We start from the raw sequence: 21278 nt of genomic DNA, 5'->3' as shown, positions 1-21278 counted from the left end.
AAGGCAGTTTCTACCCTGAGTGAAGGAAAAATTAAAGGAAGAACAGTCAGGTGAAACTCTCTCAAAATGCAGAGCAGTTGGAGACACTTTGGCAAAACCATGTGGTATTCTTTAAGCCAGAGCCACACTCAAAGAAGTCACGTATCTTCCAGCAATGAACCTACTTCAATTTCCCAATTTTTTCAGTTACTGGCTGAAGCAGCCCATGGGAAACAGGCCAGCACACCAACAACAGGGAAGGGTCTCTAGAGCACAGCAGCTAGGATCAAAGTCAGTTAGTTCCCTTCAAACCCTGACGGAAGTATTCCCAAACTCTCTAAGGTAAAAGACCCAACAAGAGACCAGTCTAATCTTCAAACCAAGTCTATGCAATGACTTCAACCAAAATACAGGAATAAAAATAAAAACAGCATTATGTAAGTACTTTCCTCACAAGGACTATATGTTAATAATAATTTGGTTATAAGTATTATAACTTAATCATGAAAAAATATTGATTACCCTATTAAAATTTCTTCTTACATGGCACTTCCTAATTTTACATTTAAAATCTTATCAAACAGCAATAGAATTTAAGATTTTGAAATGTATCTACAGTACAATTAATCCAATTCACTCATGGTACAGATGAACTAATTCAAAGTTATGAGAGATTTCATGACTTGCTTAGGGTTATTTAAAGACTTAGTGACAATAAGCATTGACTGTACATGTCCTAACTCATGTTTACAGGGTTATCGTAACTAGTACCAGTTTTCTCCCATTTTTTCTCCCAATTTTTACTTTTATTTGGCTTCAAGTTTCTTTATACATAATTATCTATATCATAGCATTTGTATAAGTTCATTTGCAATAATCTGCTTGCAATTACATAAAACTAGCAGCCATAAAAATGCAGCATAACGTCCTTAGTATTCTCCAGTTTTCAGAACTTGGCAATTATTAACTTATCTGATTTTTGTTGGATATTTGATTTGGTTATTGTTTGTTTCTCTATTGGACCAGCAAGGTATGGGAAATCAAACAAGGTACAGGGAATTTGGAGTATTGGAAATTAGCATTATTTGCTTTTATATTTTATGGTTAATCTGACTAATTATGAAATAAATATAACCTCCTGAATTGTATTAACAACAGTACTAGCAGAGCAAGTACTAAGGAGATGCATTTTCCCCTCCTCATTTCTATCCTCTTGCAGATATTAGAGAGCTATAAATGTTAAGGTAACCACATGAAATTGCTGTGACTCAACAATTTTGGACCTACAAAACTGGCAATTTTGTACAGTTTAATGTACTGGGTTCCTGTCTTGAACATTGGAACATTGAGGCATTTTGAAAATAGTTTATCATGAGGAAATATTTTAAATTCACAGACTTTCAAAATTATGGGAATCTATAGGGTTTCATCATTCAATTCTGTACTCTGGTCATGAATCTTCAACAATTTCTCAAGCAGGTTGTTTCACCTCCCTGCCCGCCTTTTTTCAGGCATCTAACAATGGGAAAACATTCTAATTTCAGACAGCTATAGTTCTCAGGGAATTCCATCTTGTACTGAATTTCCTAGTAACATTATTCTCTGATCTTAGTTGTTTCTTGTGCTTTCTAGACTCAGTTTAAGTGTCAACCCCAGGATAATGTGTTCAATATCTTAAACCAACTCTTCTCTTTATAAATTGGAAATTTAAATCTGATCATTTCTTCTAATGTGTTCTGTATGTTATTTTCACTGTCCCGGTCATTGTCCTATGGGTATACTCCAATTTCTGTGAAAATGTAGGTACAATGATTAAACATAATATTCCAGATATGATTTTACCTGTCAGGATTTGAATTCAATACAACCATTAATTTCCTTACCATGACCCATAACTGTTGTCACAAGTTATTATAATGATATACCCTAAATGTTCAACTAGTCAGACAACAAGATACTGCCGAGGATTTGAACTGTGTGTTCTACATGACAGAGACAAACATAAAAGGGACTGAGGCTTCACTTCTGTTTTCAATATGTTAGCATTGATAGACCATGGCACATTGAGATGGTGGTATACAACACTGCACAGATTGGTCTTTGTCTAAATCCTGAGGAATCATGTCACCAATTTCCTCCAAAAAATTATATTACGTTCGACACTACATCATGAATACCATCAACAAAATTGAAACTAATTGGCACTTTTCTCAGTTAAAAATCTCAGGAACTAAAAACCACCTTGAGATTGCCTCAAGCTTAAAGACAGCATCTTAAAAATATACTAGTATTTAGTTAGAAAACATAGGTTTCCAAAGTGTGGAAAACAAGTGCATATATTAAAAAAAAAAAAAACAGTCAAAATCTGTGACTAAACAAACATAGTATGATTTTTTATTTCAGCCATCTTTAATATAATTATTAATATTTCAAGGTGGAGATACTTTTTCATAGAACACCCATTTATTCAAAATTCCATGAAGCTTAGGATGAATTTAAGAGAATCAGTGTACCTCAAATTTTAAGTAGTTGTATTACTATAATATCATGTTTCTACCTCCATTAAAATCCCAGTTACTAAAGTGTTCTTGGCAATATGCTCTTTCTTTTACTGTAAAATGGAATATAGTTTCTTCATGGAGGTGAAGTTTGAAACAGTAGTTGTTTTGGTATCACACAGTTTATAAGAATTTTTTTAAAAAATCAATATCAAGGTCACTCTAGCATATAACCAATTTTATTTATTTATTTTACTAATGACTACAATTTCGTTTCACAGTAGCATAACAGGAAAATGTAGTTGCTTTTAAAGCTTATTCACTATATTATGTCTCTTCGAAATATATGTTGAAAGAATATACCAGGGTTTTCATATAAAAATAATGTATATTTAGGCAGAGTTGATGGCTACTTTTAAAGTGACAGTTACCTAAAATTCCTATTAGTAGCACTGTGACATTGCAAGTGCTGTTCTGCTTTGAATTGAATAGTTTTGCAGTGAACATTTTAGGTTATGACAAGGTCAGTGAATTTTTGGAGTCTATTTCCTAGGGCATTACATTTAGTAGTGGAAGAGTTTCTTAATACATTTCATTTTACTAATAAATAAGTAAATGACTAAATAAAAATCAAAACAATTAAAGTCTAAAGGCTCCCTGATTAGGAAACAACGTTCTATGTTATACAAATACATGTGTTGCTTGCATTTGAGTGTTGGGCAACACTAGTTCTTTCTGTATTTGGAGATCATATTATTCCTTTTAATAGTAATTCAAAATAATCACTAGGAATTCAATATATTATACCTTCCACACATTCTGTGTTCTTTATGTTCAAATTGCAGTTAGGTCTTCAAGGTTTATAAAAATAATCTTACATTTTAAACAATCATTGCCAAGCCAATCATTGCTTTTAGGCTTAAAGTCATAACTTTTGTAAGTCTCATCTATGAAGTAAGATAGTCTAGGCTGCATAGACAGTCAGTAAGGGTAACTAGGTTAAAGTCCTCTGTTATCAGTAGTAATTCAGAATGCCTATGATTTGGAAAGTTGTCATAGCTGTATAAATGCACACACTTTTTGTATAAAATACCCAGCTGATTATATATACCTTACCTTGGCATGCCCTCTGCAATCTCCTCTACGGTGGCTCTGGATCATCTCAAGGGGCTGCCTGCAGCATTCAGAGGTTAAGATGTGATGACGTGATTTAAACACAAGGCTAATGCCCTCTGCACTAGGAATGAAGTCCTCGAAATAGAAGAGCCTGCTGCACCAGAAATGTTGCATCTTTATAGTTTGATGCCTTGCTTATGTATTCCTAAGATCTTTTATTACCATTTAAATAATTGTGCAGTTTCAGAAGATGTTCTTTTTCATTTCTAAGCTATTTTTTATATTGTTCTAATAGCAGATTTAGCTAAGCCTGGAATGTGACTCACTTTCAAGTGGCATCTTATCTATATAAGCTGGTGCACAATTTCTACTTTTACATCATTTGTGAAAATGATACATTGCATTTTGGATAGTCTATTGCCTTATTTAATAAACTATTTTATATTACAAATAAAATAAATTTGATTTGATTAAAAAGTGACCAAATTTATGAGTAGTAATCAACTACAAAAAGCCTTTTATTTGATTGAAACACTCTTGAATGTTAGATTTGTAGATGCACAGCTGAATTCTTAATTTCCAAATATACAACAACTTTCTTTAAGAAGGAAAAAAATTGGTCATTACTAAAAATCATATGAAGGCTTAAGTGTCATTTTTTATCATTGATTTCAACATAATCATCTAAAATGGAATAATAATTAATGATTGTTACATTTAATTAATTTTTTTTCAATTCCCTGATATAATTATCATGGTATTTAAGCAACATTTCTTATTTTCATGAAAATTGAGGCAATAAGATGGTATTCTGTAATTCAGAAGTATTACAGTTCTAGGGACATAGATAACACTAAATGGCCAATAATTATTCCCCAAATATTTTTGATTTCTCTGTTTTACTGTTTTAAATAGCTGCCAACAAATCATGTTGGCTTTAAACAGTATAATATTTTCATGCAGTGAAAAACTATTGGTTTCTATTCACAGGAAAATTCCCACAGATTTAATACATAAATGTAGGTGAATTGGTATTAATAATTTCTAAAACAATTCTACTTTCAATTACAAATTATAATAAAATTGTTTTTAGGTCTAAATGGATGCTACTTAATGTGTGTATGGATTAAGATATGCTAGATGTGAAGTGCTCACTTACTTTGTCTCTCTCTGTTTTGCATGAATTTATAATGACATTTTCTAATACTTTTCATTATTAATTTTAATTCTGTCACCAAATTAATGAAGTTTGCTAGGTTTATTTTATGACTTTATTCAAATAAGCATGAAAAAAAATGTTTGCTCAATAATTCCCATGATTTTCTGTTGATATTATGGGTCTAAAGAAAAGGTATATATGGATAGGTGTACATGCACCTCTCTGTATGAACTATTTTGTTTAATAGTTTTCATAGATAATTTAAATTATCTATGAAAATTTACTTAATAATTTACATATGTCAGTGTTAATCTTAGTTCATTCATCAATGTTATATAGTATGTTATTTGAGAAATAATGAATTCTAAATTAAATTACATGTATTTATTATAGGGAAATGGAATAATATAAATTAAGTAGTAGATTTATCTATGTAAGTTTTGAGAAAAAAGTTCTAATTATAACATCTCATTACTGTTTTCCTTTTTGTTTTATTTTCACTCTTTCTTACAGAGCGTTTATTAAATATGCTTGACCACTCCATTAAAAATCACATGTACTCAGCAGCTCTGGAGTCTGAGGTAGGAGGAATGCTAGTTCAAAGCCAGTCTCAGTAACTTAGTGATCCCCTAAGCAACTCACTGAGACCCTGTCTCAAAATAAAAAATTTAAAGGGCTGGCATTGTGGCTCAGTGGTTAAGTGCTCCTGGGTTCAATCCTTGTACCAAACAGGAAAATATTACATATAAATGCTAGTATAAACAGAACCCAACCAATAAATATACTGTATGATTTCATGAGAAATAAATTGCAGATTTCTACTTTATCAGTTCACACACATAATATAATCATCTCCTCTTACTAGTAATTCAAATAAAATTTAGGTTAGCAAACCCCCAAGCTTTTGTTGCTTTAAGGTTCTAGCCCCTCTATAAAAGCATACCCATGGGAAAGTTAATAAGTCTATGCATTCCTGGAAAGCTTACATGTCTGAAGAGTTATAGAATTAAAAAAAAGAAGAGATCCTCTTAGTTCTAAGGAAATTCAAAATAAAAAATCTCCCTAATATTTAATAGAATATAAATTGAAATAAGTTTCCATAATTTTCTACACTTTTTTAGCAGTTAACTTTTTTCATTTTTTTTCAGAAAGAAAGCAAGATTCTCTGTATCTTTTACTTGCTTTATCAAAAAAAGAAAGTACAAATTCACTTTATTATATCATGTCACAGTACCTTGTCTGATATTTTAATGCTTTTATTTTCATAGGCTAAGAAAATTTAGCACATTGGTACATAGGGACTCAGTAATGTTGAGCCTTACAACATTTCTTGTGAAAACATGTTTTCAACATATAGCCTAAATGGGAGAAAAATTGAGCGAACTGATTGACCTATTATAAGAGACACAACAAAAATACAGACAAATTAAGGGACAGGACCAATGTCAAATTGAGGAAAGACAGTTTTTAAAATTCTAAAAAAAGTGTCCTTTAATATATTCATTAGTAGATTATTATCTTAATTTATTAATCAATGAGAGAAAGTACATCTATTTTTGATATTTAATTAAAAATGATTAATAGAAGAAAAAGTAGGCCTTAATCTTCTTCATGGGGGATTAGTCCCCAACTTCCTTAATAAGACTCCTATAGCACAAGAATTAAAACCAAGAATCACTAAATGGGGTGGACTCAAACTAAAAATTTCTTCTCAGTAAAAGAAATAATCTGTGAGGTTAATAGAGAGCCTACATCCTGGGAGCAAATTTTTACCCCTCAAACATCAGATGGAGTACTAATTTCTAGGGCATTTAAAGGACTCAAAAAGCAAAATACCAAAAAAAGCCTCAAATAACCCAATCAATAAATGGGTCAAGGACATGAACAGACACTTGTTTAAAGAGAATATTCAATCAATCAAGAAATATATGAAAAAATGTTCATCATCTCTAGCAATCAGAGAAATGCAAATCAAAACTACTCTATGATACCATCTCACTCCAGGCAGAATGGCAGCTATTATGAAGACAAACAATAATAAGTGTTGGAAAGGATGTGGGGGAAAAGTCACACTCATACATTGCTGGTGGCACTGCAAATTGGTGCAGCCAAAATGGAAAGCAGTATGGAGATTCTTTGGAAAACTGGGAATCGAACCACCATTTGACCCAGCTATCCCTCCCCCTCCTCCATCTATACCTAAAGGATTTAAAAACAGCATACTACAGGGACTCATCCACATCAATGTTTATAGCAGCACAATTCACAATAGCTAAACTGTGGAATCAACCTAGATGCCCTTAAGTAGATGAATGGATTAAAAATGTGGCATATATACATAATGTAATAATACTCAGCAATAAAAGAGAACAAAATCATGGTATTTGCAGGTAAACTGATGCAGTTGGAATAGATAATGCTAAGTGCAGTTAGCCAGTCCCCCCAAGAAACAAATGTTGAATGTTTTCTCTGATATAAGATGACTGACTTATAATGGGGTAGGGACAGGGAGCATGGAAGGAATAGACAAGCTCTAGATAGGGCACAGGGGGGTGGGAGGGAAAGGCAGGGGGCAGGGATGGAATGTGATGGACATCATTATCCAAAGTACATGTGTGAAGACATGAATTGGTATGAAAATACTTTATATACAGAGAGTGGAAAAATTGTGTTCTATGTGTGTAATAAGAATTGTGATGCATTCTGCTATCATGTATTCAAAAAATAAAAAGCAATTAAAGAAAAAGAAAAATTATGTCAGAGATGATGGTTCAAATGCCACAAGACCAAAGCCTAGGTCCACAGCGTTTAACAGACTGCAATTATGATCCACATAAATGATAATGAATTGATGTGTGCTTCTTGTAACTTAATACAGCTAAAGTCCCCATTTTTCAACATCTTCTCAAATATCATTTCATGAATGCTAGACTTTTCTCTAATATAAGATAATACAATTTTCCCATCACCCATTTTATTTCAATTCCTTTTTTTCCCACACTTCATGAATTTTGGAAGTGAGAGATGGTAAAAAATTATTAAAATCATAAAAATAAATATGATATGTTACTGGATGACTCATGTTTATTCGGCTACTACATGCTATTTTGTGTTTTATCTGTTATGATACTGTAAATTATTTCTTTTTCACCCAGAATTGTCTAATAACATTAGAGTGCATATACATAAACTACTCAAAGGATTTGGGTAATACAAAGAATAGAATTCTACAGTAAGTCATTAATTTATATTCAGATTAAGGAGAAGTGAATGTAGTAGAAAATGTGTAGTACATTTCAAGGATGTTTTATTATTATTATTATTATTATTATTATTATTATTATTATTATTAATAGAGATGCCTGAAGAAAACCCATCTTTAAATTTATCAATAGTAATACATAGTAACTATGTATTATGAATCTTGATGCTTTATTTACACATTATACAGTAAAATGGTGAGGGAGGGTATTGAGGGTAATACCAATGCATTTTAAAATTTAGTTAATTACTTTTATTCAAATAAGGATTGAGGAAATAACCTTTATGGAGACATTTGGGTATGTAAATAGAAAATCTTGAATTACTAGAGAACTTGAGTTTCTTCTAGACCTTGGGAAATCAACTTAGCTTTTAAGACTTCAGTTACTTTTCTATGAAGTAGATAAAATATTTTCCTTGTTGAACTTTAATTGAGAAAAGAAAATGCAAACAAAACACTGAATATGATGCTTGCCTGAGTGCCTTGATGAATACTTTTTTATTTCCCTAACTCTGAACCAATATATTTAGGAAGCTATGTACTTGAGAAGCCTGAAATTATAGATATTAAATATCTTTTTGAAGAACAAGAAGTCATGAATACTATTCAAATATTTGACCCAGTTTATAGTATTTTGGATAAGAAAAAATCAAACCATCTTTATTTTCTCTAAACCCAATCATTTAAAAGGAACTCTGTATACGATTTTCAAAATGAAAGTGTTTCTTTTCTTTTTATGACTTTCAGAAAGCCTAATCCATTTAATATGTTCAAGTTCCCAAAGATTATTTTAAAATTCATGATATAAATATGTAGCACAGGTTTGGAGGTGTTAGGATGAATACCAGAGAGTGTTCTCTCTGATTGGGAACATCATTTCTTATCTGGAGTGACATCAAGTGACACCCATGAATGTTATTTTTAAATCACTGGATATGCTTGTTGTTCCAACTGCACCAGCACCTGGTGAAATTTGCAGCTGAGTGGATTTGGTAATTTTAAAATAAGTGACTCCAAGATTATCTTTAATTTCAATTTCAAATGCTATAATCACCTGTATTTAATATTAGCCATATTTAGACAAGCTGCCTGTCTCCACTTAAATGCATCATCTTTACCTCTGTCATTCTGCAAGTCAACATTTTAACTGCTTTCTTTCAATATGTAGATTTATCTTCTCCCATGGCTGGGTTGTCACTAAAACATTCACAAATTAATTATTTATGTATATCTATTTATTACTAAACCAGCAAAATATTCACCCCCACTGACTCTCTTTTTCCAGGTCACCTTGTGAGTAAAACCTTCCATTTTTTCTATTTTCTTTTATTTACTGTTTTTGTAGGTATTTATTAAATACTGCTCTGCTACTCCTTACAACAAATCTGTCTAAGTCACACATGTTCCAATATTGTCATCCTTTTGGTATAAACTTACCATTGCATGTTCACTCAAATTTAATGACCTTTTATTAAAAGGTATAAAGGGTGCAAAGCATCCTAAGGATAATAAAATTAAATTTGGCTTTGTAAGATCCATGAATTGATTTAGACCCTGGGAAATTTAGGTCATATGTAGAAGAAAAGTTCAAAAGAAGCAAAAAGTCATTAGAGTAAAAAGTATGTGGCAATTCACTCTTTTCTTTTCTTTTTTGAGATGCTAATATGTACTGCCTTTGAAAGACAGTATAGTCATAATTCAGTGTTTGAATATCCACAATATGTGATACATTGTGTGCTTGATATTATCAAGGAGGCAAAGATGAAAAAATAGTCTTTACTCCTCCTAGGTTTGTATAGTCTACTTATTTTAAATGGTGACAATAATTACTATTAATATAACAGAAATACACAACATGAGGGAGGAAACAAAAGGAAAGAGGATTTTCTTATGACCTAATTAATAGAAGAAAAAGTCCTTCCAAGAGATAAAGTTTATCAACCTGTCAAACTGTGCTTATAAGAACTATAATAGACCAAATTTCTGTCAAATAGAATAAACTCAAATTACAGTTATGACAAGTAATTTTCTTACTTGGAAAAAAGTTTCTTCATTTTATGCCCTTAACTGAACTTAAATGTTTTATTTCTTTTTACCTTTTGAAAATCATATTCACTATTTTATTTCAATCTTGCCATTGAACGAATAGATAAAACTACTTTGCCCAAGAATGTTTGAGTATCCTATATAATTTGTGTTCACTGCTAAAAGATCAGTACAAGATTTAGGATTTTTTCATAGAAGAAACATAGAACCAAGGCAGCTGATAGAAAGACAAGAATTCTGAGTGGTCATAAAAATTGTAATAAAATATGTTTCACTTAAATAAACTATAGCTCTCAGAAATGGAATTGTTGGTTACAAAATATATAAAGCAGAAATAACTCTAAAAATAAATACAAATATATAGGGGGTGAAATATAATCAGGGATGGCTCATTTATTTACCCATACCTGAGATATTTGGAACAGTTTGGATTATTATCATTCATATAAAAACTGTTTCTTTTTAGAAAGGAAATGTGAACCATCACAGATCATTCTGATGAAAAGTTATATGTTTTGAATTAAAATATGCTTATGAAAATATTTTAAAAACATGGACTACAGCCTCCTAATTTTGAAATAATTTGTTATTGTTATCTGTATGTGTATATACACATATATGTAAATGTATTGTTTTCACAAGTAACTGAATCTGCCTTGTAATCTCTTTTCTCACATCTCTTTGTTGTAGGATTTTTAGTATTATTTACCTAAAGAAGGACAAGAAAATGAGTGACTGAATCTCAAATCATTTCCAATATTATGATTATAAAATTTATTTAAAATATTTCTAATAAAATTTTTATTTTAACCATATAATATTTCAATAACTTTTTAATTTCCCTATTACTAAAGCCAAATAATAGAAAATGCATTTTAAATGCTATTAAAGTATTTTTTGAATGAAATTAAAGAAAATTGAAATTTTAAAATAAAAATAGCAATAAGAAAAGCTGAAATTTTAAAAAAAAGTTACTAATTTACCATGAAAGGCTAGAAGAAGAAAATTCAGTTTATAAAATAGTGTAAATTCTTCTTTTATAATTTTATGGTGTGTTTGACAAGTTAATAATATTTCATTCATAATACAATGTTTCACCTCAGCGATTGCATATTTCCTTGTTTTCTTTGAGAGCTGAGGAAGGTGAGATCAAAAAAAAAGTAAGAAATATCATCTACAACAACAAAACAAAACCAATCTGAGTGACAGGTAATTGCCGATAGGGGAAAAGAGTTTGACTTAAAATACAAAAGTCTTGATGATACCACATTGGAACAATTTCTTAAAATATCTGTGAACTCATTTACATTGAGTGTCACAAACCTGATTTAAAAGGTCAAAATTTTATAAGGCACACGATGTTTAAACAAACAAGCAAAATACTTAGGGTTTACTTAAATGGCTGTTAACCATATAATGATTTAACCACACAAGACAAAGCTTTTTGTTCATTTCAATTCTAGTGAATCCATCACTTTCATTTCTACAAAACCAAATTGTTTAAACATTTTATTGTTGAATTTCAATGAGAGTTTTGGAATTTCTTATAGTATTTTAATTTCACAAAGACAATCCTTTTGCTGATTATCCATTAAGACAGCTATCAAATAAAAATAGGTAAAAGGTGTCTTCGAAGGATCACAAAAAGACTTACTGACAACCTTCCATTAAAAAGAGGAATAGTATTCTTTTAAAAGAGAAAATAGTTCATATTAATTTTAATATGTCTTAGAACCTATTTCCTTGGGTAAAGCTAATAACAACAATTAATGTTAATAGTCAAACATTTATAGTCTAAAAGTGCTATGTTAGAAAAATATGTGAATTTTGGTTAAATCATTTGCTGGATTGGAACAATCTTTCCAAATTATTTTTAAAAACAACCAGGAGAATAAAAGTATTATATGATGTTCACAATATTTAATATCTAATAAAAGTATGCATGCATTAACATCACAGAGATACTAATAAGAAAAATCCAATTTAATTATTTTACATGAAGTTAGAGATGTACGCTTATAGTAATGAAAATATCTAATAATTTATAAGTTTTTCAAGATACTTACATCCAAAATAGGCATAAATTAAAATAAGTGAGTTATTATTTTTGTTTATGGTTAATTATTTTTTTTATTTATTTGTTCTAGTTAGGTATATATGACAGCAGAAAGCATTTCAATTCATTGTACACTAATGGAGCACAACTTTTCATTTCTCTGTGCATGATTTAGAGTAGCACCATATGTGCAGTCATGCATGTTCCTAGGATAATGATATCCATCTCATTCCACCATCTTTCCTGCCCCAGTCCCCCCTTCACTTCCTTCCCTCTGTTCCAACTTCCTCCATTCTTCCTATGCCTCACCTACCACTATGAATCAGCATTCACTTATCAGAGAAAACATTCAGCTTTGGTTTTGGAGGATTGGCTTACTTTGCTTTCACATGATATTCTCAAACTCCAAAATGGCATTACATTGGCACTGAAATAGACATGTAGACTAATACTACAGAGTAGAAGACACAGACACAAACCCACATAAGTACAGGTATCTCATACTAAACAAAGTAGCTGAAAACTTACATTGGAGAAAAGATAGCATCTTCAACAAATGCTGTTGGGAAAACTGGAAATTCAAATGCAGCAAAATGAAATTAAACCACTATCTCTCACCATGCACAAAACGCAAAGTGGATCAAGGTCCTAGGAATTAGACTTGTGCATAATAGAAGAAAAAGTAGGCCCAAATCTTTATCATGTTGGATTAGGTCCTGACTTCCTTAAGGAGACTCCTAAAGCACAAGAAATGAAATAAAGAGTTAATAAATGGAATAAATTCAAACTAAAAAGCTTCTTGCCAGCAAAGGAAACAATCCATAATGTGAAAAGAGAGTCCATAGAGTAGGAGAACAACTTTGGTACACACACATCAGATAGAGCACTTATTTCCAGGGTATATAAAGATTGCAAAAAAACTTAACACCCAAAAAATAAATAACCCAATCAATAAATTGGCTAAGGAACTGAACAGACATTTCTAAGAAGAAGACATAGAATTGATCAACAAATATATGAATAAATGTTCAACTTCTCTAGAAATTAGAGAAATGCAACTCAAAACTACTTTAAGATTTTATCACACTACAGTCAGAATGCAATTATCAAAAATAAAAGCAATAATAATAATAATTAATAATAATAAGTGTTAATGAGGATGTGGGGGGAAAGGTGCTTTCATACATTGCTAATGGCACTGCAAATTGTTGCAACCACTGTGGAAAGCAGTATGAAGATTACTTTAAAAACTTGGAATGGAATCACCATTTGACCCAGCTATCCCACTCAGACTATACACAAAAGAATTGAAATTAGCATACTACAGTGACACAACCACATCAATGTTTATAGCAGCACAATTCACAATAGATAAACTCTGGAACCAATGTCAATGTCCTTCAATAGATGAATGGATAAAGAAAATATGGTATATATACCCAATGGAATATTGGGTATATATACCATATATTACTCAACATTAAAAGAGATATTCTTTTGCTAAGAAATTTCAGTTACCAGAATTGCCAAAAGACCTCACATTTAAATAATCTGCATTGTGGATCAAGAATAGTGGTGTGTGCCTGTGATATCATCAACTTGAGAGGCTGAGGAAACTTCAGTAACTTAATGGGACATTGTTTTAAAATAAAAAAGTGAAAAGGGTTGGGGTATAGCTCTGTGTTAAAGTGCACCTGCATTGAATTTTCAGTGCCAACACCCCCACCCCTAAAAAAAACAGTAAGAAAAAAAATTCATGTTCATTATACATGGGTTTGTAAATTTTATTTTAAAAGTTTGCACCCCATGGAAAAATTAATCTCATTCTCACTCATTTAGCCTCTTTAATTGTGTAGGTTTCATGTGACCTCACTCCATTAATCTCCATATTTGGCTTATCACCTGGGTTCTGCTTATTGTTACTGCATATCTCATTACATAGCATAAAGACCACGACTTATTTGGAAACTGATCACTTCCAAACAGCTTTTCATGACCACTGTACTCTCATACCTATTCTGAGTGAATTGCACATCTGTTCTTATTTCTAAGTATTTTTTGCTGAGTAGACTTTCATTCCCCACCAAATTGTACACTCCAGCTACCCCTTGGTAGTTTTCAGTCTCTGGTAAATATTAAACACTTGAGATGCTCACTAAATAAATGAGAATATTTTCCCAGAAACTTACTTAATGGCCAAGGGAAAGTAATAGTTCTTATATTATTGAACCTAGCCATGCTTCTTTAATATCCATAATCTCATGTGCTTTTCTCAATAAAGCTGCAAGGAGGGTCTTTTTAATATTTATTTTAGCTATGAAAAATCTCATTTTCTAAGAAATTAGAGATTTGCCTAAGACTGTATGTAATTCAAAGTGAAGAGAAAGTCACATTGATATTTACACTGCTCTTGCTTTCAATTAATCCTCCAAAGAACATTTAAGACACAAAAATAAATACTTGTAATTTAATATCAATTACTTGCAGTTATTTATTTAGAGTTTATCCAACAGGAACATGTACATCATGCAATTTTAGCTGCCTAAGCCACCTATATTTTTGGTAGATACAAGATCATAAGTATATATTTTTCAAGAAGCAACTGAAGGTGACTTCTACGCAATTTCACTGATTCTCTCAGAATTAGTCATGTGATCTTCAAAAGTGCAATATCAGTGTGTGTGTGTGTGTCTCTCTCTCTCTGTGTGTGTGTGTGTGTGTGTGTGTGTGTGTGAGAGAGAGAGAGAGAGAGAGAGAGAGAGAGAGAGAGAGAATGAACTTGGACTAAAAATTAATTATAATTGTTGGACTCCAGTTTGTTCTCCCACCTGATTATAGTCGGTTTGACATGAGACATTTTATATACCTTCTTAATTTATGAAAACAATTAAAACTGTAGTGCTATGTTAATAAAAAAAAAACATGCTATGGTTCAATTTCTCCATCACGTCTTCTAAATATTTGTAAAGTTAACTCACCTGCACTCAATAAATGTTTGCTATGAACATGCATAATTGTAGACACTGACATGAATTTAAGGGTATAATTATATTTAGTGTTAAAAGTTTATAAACTTTTTAAGTATAAACTCTTAAAATATCTAATGAAAATTATTATTTTTTGTTAATTTCTGTTGATTCCTTTTTTGTCTCCCTTTTTCTTTCTCTCTCTTTTTCTTACACACACACACACACACACACACACACACACACGACAGAGAGAGAGAGAGAGAGAGAGAGAGAACTAATGCAGAATATCCATCCTGAACCCTGCTTCCCACACTGATAATTCATTGTGAAAAAAATCAGAGAAATAATAGACCAGATATATTATAACATAAGTATATGTAGCTATTTCTATCAATTGTTCATGTATATTATGATATTTCTTGCACAGTAAAGTCTTTATTTAAAAAGTCATGAAGAAAACAAATGTATCTTTGTGCTAACAAATGTAAGACAACATGAGTCATAAAAGGACAATGTATTGTAATGGATCAGTAAAGATCAACTGATGGAAAAGTCTAATAGAAATTAAACCTATAAATAGCTGGGTTTCTGTAAGTAAAGAAAAATTAAGCACAAAGCAATTAAAGAATTGGAAAGACAACATTTAACTCAAATGTTGAAAAATATGTGAACTTGGCTCAATGCAGTCAAGAACAAGAAAATCAATATATTTAAGTTAGAATGTCCTAAAATTATTTGGTGTTCAAATGCTTTGATTCAGAAAAGTTCAAGTTTAGACACAAAATGCCAATGACAAGCAAGAAGTACATGTCTAGGAAACAGAAAAGAAAACAATCACAACATAGAGAATGTAGAAAGAATATTTAACAGTGATAATTACATGGTTCACAGATAATCGATGTGATTAATGCTTACTATTCTTATTTAAATATATATAAATATTTGTTAAATATATATTATTTTTTGAGTATAATTAAAATAAAAATCATATTAAATTATTTTAAAAACCAAAATACTAAGTAGCCTGTGAAAATTAAGTGACATTTCCTACATGGTGTCATATGAAATTAACTGAAAGCTACTAATACTGTGATTTATGACTAACCAAGAGTATAATATTTATCAAGGAGTATCATTTCAATTCAAAAATAAAAATTATGTTACTCAAATTATGGTGAGCAAACAAGAAAGGTAAATTGGGTTGTAAACAGACACAGAAAGGCATATTTTCATAGAAGCAAATGTAACTAAAAATAGTAAATTTCATTTAAAGTACTACTAAAAAGCTTTCTAATATTGCTAAAATTTTATACCAACAATTTAAAAATATGAACTGATAGATGACAGATGTTTATGTAAAATTCTAGAGTATTTTAGAATATCATTGCTTCTCTAAATATGAACACTAATAAGAGAATGATAATTATAAAACCATAAGTTCTATGAATGAAACACTTTGTTTTAATATATGTGTATTGAGGAATACAGCATTCAAAGCACTATGGCAATACAAAAAAGAATAAAGATCAAAGTGAAACAGAGTTGAATAAATCATCTCATTAGCTGCATTGGGGTAACTGAATAGAGCAATCCAAGAAAACCGTGAAATATTTACAGAGGTAAGCAGTGATAGGAATTTATGGGAAAACCTTTGTGGTTAACAATGAAACCTGATTTGAGGACAAAAACTTCACACAGATGGTGAATCTAAGACCTATTTTGAGCAGCAACTGGCCCTTCACACTGCAAACAATCTTAAAATCTTATTACACATTGAACCATAAAATACATTCTATGTACTTGTAGGGTCATCACTTAGAACAAACAATAAAGCAGCACCACTATTTGAAATAAACAGATATTATGCAGTTGAACAGTAAAACCTCAGAATTAGGTAATTATCTTGAGCTGGCTTGTATGGTGTATAAAGAATATCAGGATCCCCCAAATCCAAGTGTCTCTAAAACAAACTTGTTCAACTTCAGTATCTAAGTGAGCTAGTACAAATAGCATAGTGAACTCAAGCCTACCTGGAATGGAATCCCAATTAGTTACCTGTAAGGCCTTGGACATTAAACCTAAGCTCCTTGAGCTTCCAATTGCTAATCTGTTAAATGGGGACAATATGTAAACATAAGTGTTGTCTCAATCACGATGCCTACTTCTATAACCCTCCTGTCATACAAAGTAACACAAAGTATATACTAAATAAGTGTTGTTTGAAAACACATGCAGATTCTTCTTACATCCTCTTCTACTTTGTAAGATGTATATTTGGCTTGTCACATCCACCTGACATTGCACAGTTTGTGGACAGCTGTGATTACAAAACTATTTACATAGCACAGCTCTTGTTTTTCTTTAACTTTAACTAGACACAATTGTGTAAGTATAAAATTTGTGTCCATTTTCAGTAACTTAATAAATAAATGCTTCATCTACATAATAGGCACTTAATAGTATGATCCTTCTTTTTTGAGATGAAAAACAAACAAAACAAAATTGTTGCTAGGTAATTAAGTTTATAAGGGTTTCTATAATTGGCAATTGACAATGGTGAACTTAAAATATATGGGTTTTTCTTAGGCCAAATAGAATAACCTCCTATACTGTAACTAACAAAATGTTTATATATAAACATTTTATATATAAACATTTTGTTAGTTGCAGTATACATTTACAGTATATACACTTTCACTGTAGTATTCTAATTTGAGTCATTCATTCATTGATAATTATGGAAGTATCATTTTCTCTAAGAGAATTAAAGCAGGATTGTCCTTGGCTACATCTTGCCTACCCTTTGTAGGAAATAGGGTCATTTGATTATTCTAGAGCCTTGTGATATAGGACAGCCATTTTTAGCAGCAATGTACAGATTGATGAACAAAAACTTCGAGATAATAAAATGACTTTTTTCTACAAAATAATTAAATCTTGGGACAAATGTTACAGGATCAAAATCTTAGTTTTGGGTAAATTATATAACTCATGTGTATCTCAATTTTCATATTTGAAAAATGAGGATTATAACAGTATGTCAAAAGACTGTACTGAGGAACATACATATTAATACTAGCAAAGCACTTAAAATTTTTCTGACACACAATTAAAGCTAAATAAAAGTTTGCTACAGTTATATTTAATGTAAAAGTATATTAAGCTGTGTGTATTAATTTTAAAAGTAAGTTGTTTACTGTTTAATCAAAATAAGGCATTTGGTTAAAAGAAAACATAATATCATTGAAACTTTAGGTTATTTTTAAAATAAATTATAGGCAATTTTAGGAGGATCTAACTTTATATAGAAATTACTTTTACAAAAGTAATTTGTAGCCTCTTGGCCTACATTTATTCTACTTCTGTTAAGTGTTTTGCTAACAGAATATCACTCATTTGTATCGATTACAAAACATTCTCATTTACACATTTCCATTAAAAAAAGAATTTGAAAGCAAATAAAGTTGCTGAACATTAGACCTCATTAAATGTGTATTTGATTCTCTTTTAATGATCAAATTAAATGAACACCAGGGATTTTATATATGTACTTGACTAATTAATTGATGCAGTTACCAATCTCCTTGCATTTATTAAGAATACTTCATGAGAACAATAAATCCTAGTTCATCAAGGGAAATTAAAACTTATGGAAATTGGTGAGAAATAATAATCACTACATGCTACAAGTCGAGAACAGCAGCACCTAGGAGGACATGCTCCCTTGTTACATTTAGTGGTTTGGATTTGACATACATTAATTTGCTCCATATTCTCCTATCACTTCTTGTTCCCTTCCATCTCTAAAAATGCCTTGCTCAAGATTATCATCTTCCATTTAAATCTCAGCAGGCATTAGTTTTGTGTGAGTTTGAGGAATAATATAATGTCATGGGCAAATTTTACTTATTAATTTCCTTAATTCATTTAAAGTACAATCACAACAGAGTCATGACATTTCATAATACAACACTTCTTTGCACATGGCCAAGAGAATCGATTTCAACAAATGAATGCATTTACTAAGTCTCACATTAAGATGAATGAGAAGACATGATTATAAAACTTTCACAATATGGAAAAAGTGATGTGGCAAAAGGAAAAATAATAGGACTACATGGTAGACAGACATAAGCACAAAAAGGAGAAAAAATTCTATGATTAGAAACAAAGGAATTATTAATAACTGGTGGTTGTAGGCAACCTCTAAAATGATCCCCAGTTTTTCTTGTACAAAAGTTTTTATATCCTTTTGGAATCCCCTCATTTTGATTTTAGTCTGGACTTAAGGATGTGTTTCAAAACAGAATATATCAAAAGAAAAGTGTTGTCATTCCTAAAATTAGACCTGGCATTTATTTCTCTGGCTTTGTCTCTCTAGTCTCTGAGGGAACCTAGAGCCTGCCTCCTGTTGAGCTGACCAGGTGGACTCTCAGGTGGAAAGATGCGGATGCTCTTTCTGTACATTAGCCATCAAGAACCTGATGGTAGAGAAGAGCCTCATGAGTGAGCATGAAAAGTGGTCCTTTTGTAGCTGATGGCAATGATGCACCCCCAGCACATGCTCTGCCAGCAGCTTGTGAGTGCCTCTGAGTGGGAAGTCCCAGCAAACCTGTCTAGATTCCTAACTCACCAAAATATGACTTAATATATGTTTCTTGTTTTCAATTGATTTCTATTTATTCTACCCATCACAAAATTTGTTGTGCTTAAGCATGTCAAAACAGTAAGCTTCAGGAAGATAGGCAAAGTCATAGATGATAAGTTTTGTACATTGTTCATTTCAGAATATAAATGTGTATATATCATTCAATGTGTTCTCTTTGTGAGCATAATGATAGAATTATCTATAAAAATGAGCTATTGCTTTGAATTTGAATTACCTAAGTAATTGTTTCAAATCTCTGGTTTCAGATTATTAGGTATAAAATTTACTTATTCAAGGTTCAGTCTCCTGTTTATCACTTAAAGAAATTCCAAATTAAACTGGAGGAATGGAAAGTTCCTACCAAATACTCTGTAATCTTTTGGAGAAAAGCATCTCCCTTTCAAATCACAAGAAATCAAAGGAATCAAATGTCATCTACATGGTTTCACTTACAGATAATTTAATAAATTGTGATTATTTTAATAAATGTAATATTAATGGCTTACTTTCTGCACGAGCAGATACAAACTTCAGAAAACTTGTCTATTTGCTCTTCATTTTTAGAATGCTGGGTTAAAAGACAGAGCAAGGGCTTTTCATGGTTAGGAAAAGACAGATAATCAAATGTATTCCTATAATAATATTCTGTTCAAACTAGGTTATATTGATTGACATAAATGGAATACTTGTATGGACATGTAAATATGAAAAGAAACAGAGCCATTGAAATACACAAATTATGAAATATAAAATGTCTAATAATGAAAATTATATAACAATGTAATAAATTTCTATAAATATGTATAATAAAAGGAATTACTAAGCAGAAAATATGGTGGACAAATATAGAAATAATTACACTCTATAATTATCATTTTCTTTTATATCAATTTTTGAGTATCTTCAATGGGCTAAGAATCCACCACTGGAACTGATAAAGTTGTTTGATAAAAATATATCATTTTTGTGATCACTTAAATATACATTTTAAAAGGTTTATCTGATAGTTTTCAAAATGCTTTTTGAGGGCTGCAGTTGGAGCTCAGTGGTAGAGTACTTGCCTAGCATGTGTAAGGCACTGGGTTTGATCCTTAGCAACACACACACACACACACAAAATAAATTAATAAAATAAAAGTATTAAAGAATGCTTTGTGAATACACATGTCATTAAAATAAAAGCAACAACCTGTCAAAACATGATCATGATCACATAGAAAAGTTACTCTGAAAATAGTTTAGAATTACATGGACTTCTGTCACACAAACAAAATCATATTCAATAAAATATAATTATAATTATCAATTAGTAATGTTACCTATAATATTTAACATACAAATCAACATTCTAGAATAAAAAAAAACTTAAGCATTGACATATTTTGACATATTTCAGTAAATTTTAAGAATCCAAAGTAGCATCAACTGTGACTCTCATTCTTTTATTTATTTATAAGAAAAAGAAAACACTTCTATTTAAAATCTGGTATACTAGGGAGTTTAAGATACTTCACACATTAAGACATTTTGAATGTAAAAAGCATC

Source organism: Callospermophilus lateralis, unplaced genomic scaffold, assembly GCF_048772815.1.
Source record: "Callospermophilus lateralis isolate mCalLat2 unplaced genomic scaffold, mCalLat2.hap1 Scaffold_93, whole genome shotgun sequence".
Lineage (NCBI taxonomy): Eukaryota > Metazoa > Chordata > Mammalia > Rodentia > Sciuridae > Callospermophilus > Callospermophilus lateralis.
Note: the sequence above shows the minus strand (reverse complement) of the source record.